The following is a 5,000-nucleotide window of genomic DNA, read 5'->3' on the forward strand; positions in this document are numbered from 1 at the left end:
ATTATATTACAAAAAATATTGATCCCAATGCAGTACACCATATCGACGTGAAATTGGCAGGTGCACTCACTGGATGAGTCGAAGTGTAAAAAGCGACCCATCCAGATACAACAATGCATAATCCTACAACACCTGGTATTCCCAGGCAGTCTCCCATCCAAGTACTAACCAGGCTCGACCATGCTTAGCTTCCGAGATCAGACGAGATCGGCCGCATTCAGGGTGATATGGTCGTAGGCCGTGCTTGCAGAGACCTGTCGAACACTCATATGTATAAAACAATCAACATTCAACTATACTCCTGGAGGTCATCGCTCGTGAAAACGTTTATTCTGAGCTCCTGGTTTAGCCCCGAAAGAGTGGCATCAAACAGTATTTTACAAAAAATATTGATCCCAATGCAGTACACCATATCGACGTGAAATTGGCAGGTGCACTAACTGGATGAGTCGAAGTGTAAAAAGCGACCCATCCAGATACAACAATGCAAAAGCCTACAACACCTGGTATTCCCAGGCAGTCTCCCATCCAAGTACTAACCATGCTCGACTCTGCTTAGCTTCCGAGATGAGACGAGATCGGGCGCATTCATGGTGAAATGGTCGTAGTCCATGCTTGGAAAGACCTGTCGCCCATTCAGATGTATTAAACAATCAACATTCAACTATACTTCTGGAGGTCATCGCTCAAAAAACCTTTATACTGGTAGAAACGAAGTTGTAAACTGAGTGTACCAGCCTGCAATAGATTAATGTGTCCGTCCGTCCGTCCGTCCCCTTTCAATACTTTAATGAAGTGAAATCTCGTGCTGTTGGGTGTATAAAATCAGTAATAGACAGCACAGAGACTTGTCCTACCAGCCCACTCTGCAGGGACCTGTTTCTGAGCTCCTGGTTGAGCCCCGAAAGAGTGGCATCAAACATTATATTACAAAAAATATTGATCCCAATGCAGTACACCATATCGATGTGAAATTGGCAGGTGCACTCACTGGATGAGTCGAAGTGTAAAAAGCGACCCATCCAGATACAACAATGCATAATCCTACAACACCTGGTATTCCCAGGCAGTCTCCCATCCAAGTACTAAACAGGCTCGACCATGCTTAGCTTCCGAGATCAGACGAGATCGGCCGCATTCAGGGTGATATGGTCGTAGGCCGTGCTTGCAGAGACCTGTCGAACACTCATATGTATAAAACAATCAACATTCAACTATACTCCTGGAGGTCATCGCTCGTGAAAACGTTTATTCTGAGCTCCTGGTTTAGCCCAGAAAGAGTGGCATCAAACAGTATTTTGCAAAAAATATTGATACCAATGCAGTACACCATATCGACGTGAAATTGGCAGGTGCACTAACTGGATGAGTCGAAGTGTAAAAAGCGACCCATCCAGATACAACAATTCAAAAGCCTACAACACCTGGTATTCCCAGGCAGTCTCCCATCCAAGTACTAACCAGGCTCGACCATGCTTAGCTTCCGAGATCAGACGAGATCGGGCGCATTCAGGGTGATATGGTCGTAGGCCGTGCTTGCAGAGACCTGTCGAACACTCATATGTATAAAACAATCAACATTCAACTATACTCCTGGAGGTCATCGCTCGTGAAAACGTTTATTCTGAGCTCCTGGTTTAGCCCCGAAAGAGTGGCATCAAACAGTATTTTGCAAAAAAATATTGATCCCAATGCAGTACACCATATCGACGTGAAATTGGCAGGTGCACTAACTGGATGAGACGAAGTGTAAAAAGCGACCCATCCAGATACAACAATGCAAAAGCCTACAACACCTGGTATTCCCAGGCAGTCTCCCATCCAAGTACTAACCAGGCTCGACCATGCTTAGCTTCCGAGATCAGACGAGATCGGGCGCATTCATGGTGAGATGGTCGTAGGCCATGCTTGGAAAGACCTGTCGCACATTCAGATGTATTAAACAATGAACATTCAACTATACTTCTGGAGGTCATCGCTGAAAAAACCTTTATACTGGTAGAAACGAAGTTGTAAACTGAGTGTACCAGCCTGCAATAGATTAATGTGTCCGTCCGTCCGTCCCCTTTCAATACTTTAATGAAGTGAAATCTCGTGCTGTTGGGTGTATAAAATCAGTAATAGACAGCACAGAGACTTGTCCTACCAGCCCACTCTGCAGGGACCTGTTTCTGAGCTCCTGGTTGAGCCCCGAAAGAGTGGCATCAAACATTATATTACAAAAAATATTGATCCCAATGCAGTACACCATATCGACGTGAAATTGGCAGGTGCACTCACTGGATGAGTCGAAGTGTAAAAAGCGACCCATCCAGATACAACAATGCATAATCCTACAACACCTGGTATTCCCAGGCAGTCTCCCATCCAAGTACTAACCAGGCTCGACCATGCTTAGCTTCCGAGATCAGACGAGATCGGCCGCATTCAGGGTGATATGGTCGTAGGCCGTGCTTGCAGAGACCTGTCGAACACTCATATGTATAAAACAATCAACATTCAACTATACTCCTGGAGGTCATCGCTCGTGAAAACGTTTATTCTGAGCTCCTGGTTTAGCCCCGAAAGAGTGGCATCAAACAGTATTTTACAAAAAATATTGATCCCAATGCAGTACACCATATCGACGTGAAATTGGCAGGTGCACTAACTGGATGAGTCGAAGTGTAAAAAGCGACCCATCCAGATACAACAATGCAAAAGCCTACAACACCTGGTATTCCCAGGCAGTCTCCCATCCAAATACTAACCATGCTCGACTCTGCTTAGCTTCCGAGATGAGACGAGATCGGGCGCATTCATGGTGAAATGGTCGTAGTCCATGCTTGGAAAGACCTGTCGCCCATTCAGATGTATTAAACAATCAACATTCAACTATACTTCTGGAGGTCATCGCTCAAAAAACCTTTATACTGGTAGAAACGAAGTTGTAAACTGAGTGTACCAGCCTGCAATAGATTAATGTGTCCGTCCGTCCGTCCGTCCCCTTTCAATACTTTAATGAAGTGAAATCTCGTGCTGTTGGGTGTATAAAATCAGTAATAGACAGCACAGAGACTTGTCCTACCAGCCCACTCTGCAGGGACCTGTTTCTGAGCTCCTGGTTGAGCCCCGAAAGAGTGGCATCAAACATTATATTACAAAAAATATTGATCCCAATGCAGTACACCATATCGACGTGAAATTGGCAGGTGCACTCACTGGATGAGTCGAAGTGTAAAAAGCGACCCATCCAGATACAACAATGCATAATCCTACAACACCTGGTATTCCCAGGCAGTCTCCCATCCAAGTACTAAACAGGCTCGACCATGCTTAGCTTCCGAGATCAGACGAGATCGGCCGCATTCAGGGTGATATGGTCGTAGGCCGTGCTTGCAGAGACCTGTCGAACACTCATATGTATAAAACAATCAACATTCAACTATACTCCTGGAGGTCATCGCTCGTGAAAACGTTTATTCTGAGCTCCTGGTTTAGCCCAGAAAGAGTGGCATCAAACAGTATTTTGCAAAAAATATTGATACCAATGCAGTACACCATATCGACGTGAAATTGGCAGGTGCACTAACTGGATGAGTCGAAGTGTAAAAAGCGACCCATCCAGATACAACAATTCAAAAGCCTACAACACCTGGTATTCCCAGGCAGTCTCCCATCCAAGTACTAACCAGGCTCGACCATGCTTAGCTTCCGAGATCAAACGAGATCGGGCGCATTCAGGGTGATATGGTCGTAGGCCGTGCTTGCAGAGACCTGTCGAACACTCATATGTATAAAACAATCAACATTCAACTATACTCCTGGAGGTCATCGCTCGTGAAAACGTTTATTCTGAGCTCCTGGTTTAGCCCCGAAAGAGTGGCATCAAACAGTATTTTGCAAAAAAATATTGATCCCAATGCAGTACACCATATCGACGTGAAATTGGCAGGTGCACTAACTGGATGAGACGAAGTGTAAAAAGCGACCCATCCAGATACAACAATGCAAAAGCCTACAACACCTGGTATTCCCAGGCAGTCTCCCATCCAAGTACTAACCAGGCTCGACCATGCTTAGCTTCCGAGATCAGACGAGATCGGGCGCATTCATGGTGAGATGGTCGTAGGCCATGCTTGGAAAGACCTGTCGCACATTCAGATGTATTAAACAATGAACATTCAACTATACTTCTGGAGGTCATCGCTGAAAAAACCTTTATACTGGTAGAAACGAAGTTGTAAACTGAGTGTACCAGCCTGCAATAGATTAATGTGTCCGTCCGTCCGTCCCCTTTCAATACTTTAATGAAGTGAAATCTCGTGCTGTTGGGTGTATAAAATCAGTAATAGACAGCACAGAGACTTGTCCTACCAGCCCACTCTGCAGGGACCTGTTTCTGAGCTCCTGGTTGAGCCCCGAAAGAGTGGCATCAAACATTATATTACAAAAAATATTGATCCCAATGCAGTACACCATATCGACGTGAAATTGGCAGGTGCACTCACTGGATGAGTCGAAGTGTAAAAAGCGACCCATCCAGATACAACAATGCAAAATCCTACAACACCTGGTATTCCCAGGCAGTCTCCCATCCAAGTACTAACCAGGCTCGACCATGCTTAGCTTCCGAGATCAGACGAGATCGGGCGCATTCATGGTGAGATGGTCGTAGGCCATGCTTGGAAAGACCTGTCGCACATTCAGATGTATTAAACAATCAACATTCAACTATACTTCTAGAGGTCATCGCTGAAAAAACCTTTATACTGGTAGAAACGAAGTTGTAAACTGAGTGTACCAGCCTGCAATAGATTAATGTGTCCGTCCGTCCGTCCCCTTTCAATAATTTAATGAAGTGAAATCTCGTGCTGTTGCGTGTATAAAATCAGTAATAGACAGCGCAGAGACTTGTCCTACCAGCCCACTCTGCAGGGACCTGTTTCTGAGCTCCTGGTTGAGCCCCGAAAGAGTGGCATCAAACATTATATTACAAAAAATATTGATCCCAATGCAGT

General features: G+C 45.2%; 9 non-coding genes and 2 pseudogenes across 9 annotated transcripts; all 11 read right to left on the bottom strand.

The window, feature by feature from the left end:
* Positions 1-120: 120 nt before the first annotated feature.
* On the bottom strand, positions 121-239 carry LOC142927371 (5S ribosomal RNA). Its single transcript, XR_012944296.1, has one exon. It is a non-coding gene; the product is annotated as a 5S ribosomal RNA (ribosomal RNA).
* A 252-nt stretch (positions 240-491) lies between these two features.
* Positions 492-610, bottom strand: LOC142928550 (5S ribosomal RNA; annotated as a pseudogene).
* Positions 611-1,041: 431 nt separating this feature from the next.
* On the bottom strand, positions 1,042-1,160 carry LOC142927799 (5S ribosomal RNA). Its single transcript, XR_012944723.1, has one exon. It is a non-coding gene; the product is annotated as a 5S ribosomal RNA (ribosomal RNA).
* A 252-nt stretch (positions 1,161-1,412) lies between these two features.
* On the bottom strand, positions 1,413-1,531 carry LOC142928761 (5S ribosomal RNA). The gene has a single exon (XR_012945070.1). It is a non-coding gene; the product is annotated as a 5S ribosomal RNA (ribosomal RNA).
* A 253-nt stretch (positions 1,532-1,784) lies between these two features.
* Positions 1,785-1,903, bottom strand: LOC142925790 (5S ribosomal RNA). Its single transcript, XR_012942713.1, has one exon. It is a non-coding gene; the product is annotated as a 5S ribosomal RNA (ribosomal RNA).
* Positions 1,904-2,330: 427 nt separating this feature from the next.
* Positions 2,331-2,449, bottom strand: LOC142927373 (5S ribosomal RNA). The gene has a single exon (XR_012944298.1). It is a non-coding gene; the product is annotated as a 5S ribosomal RNA (ribosomal RNA).
* A 252-nt stretch (positions 2,450-2,701) lies between these two features.
* On the bottom strand, positions 2,702-2,820 carry LOC142928608 (5S ribosomal RNA; annotated as a pseudogene).
* A 431-nt stretch (positions 2,821-3,251) lies between these two features.
* Positions 3,252-3,370, bottom strand: LOC142927800 (5S ribosomal RNA). Its single transcript, XR_012944724.1, has one exon. It is a non-coding gene; the product is annotated as a 5S ribosomal RNA (ribosomal RNA).
* Positions 3,371-3,622: 252 nt separating this feature from the next.
* LOC142925797 (5S ribosomal RNA) lies at positions 3,623-3,741 on the bottom strand. Its single transcript, XR_012942720.1, has one exon. It is a non-coding gene; the product is annotated as a 5S ribosomal RNA (ribosomal RNA).
* Positions 3,742-3,994: 253 nt separating this feature from the next.
* Positions 3,995-4,113, bottom strand: LOC142925802 (5S ribosomal RNA). Its single transcript, XR_012942725.1, has one exon. It is a non-coding gene; the product is annotated as a 5S ribosomal RNA (ribosomal RNA).
* Positions 4,114-4,540: 427 nt separating this feature from the next.
* On the bottom strand, positions 4,541-4,659 carry LOC142925948 (5S ribosomal RNA). The gene has a single exon (XR_012942872.1). It is a non-coding gene; the product is annotated as a 5S ribosomal RNA (ribosomal RNA).
* Positions 4,660-5,000: the final 341 nt, after the last annotated feature.

The sequence above is a fragment of the Petromyzon marinus genome, chromosome 23 (assembly GCF_048934315.1).
Source record: "Petromyzon marinus isolate PM22_M1 ecotype Great Lakes invasive population chromosome 23, UKy_Petmar_22M1.pri1.0, whole genome shotgun sequence".
In the NCBI taxonomy this organism is placed as follows: Eukaryota; Metazoa; Chordata; class Hyperoartia; order Petromyzontiformes; family Petromyzontidae; genus Petromyzon; species Petromyzon marinus.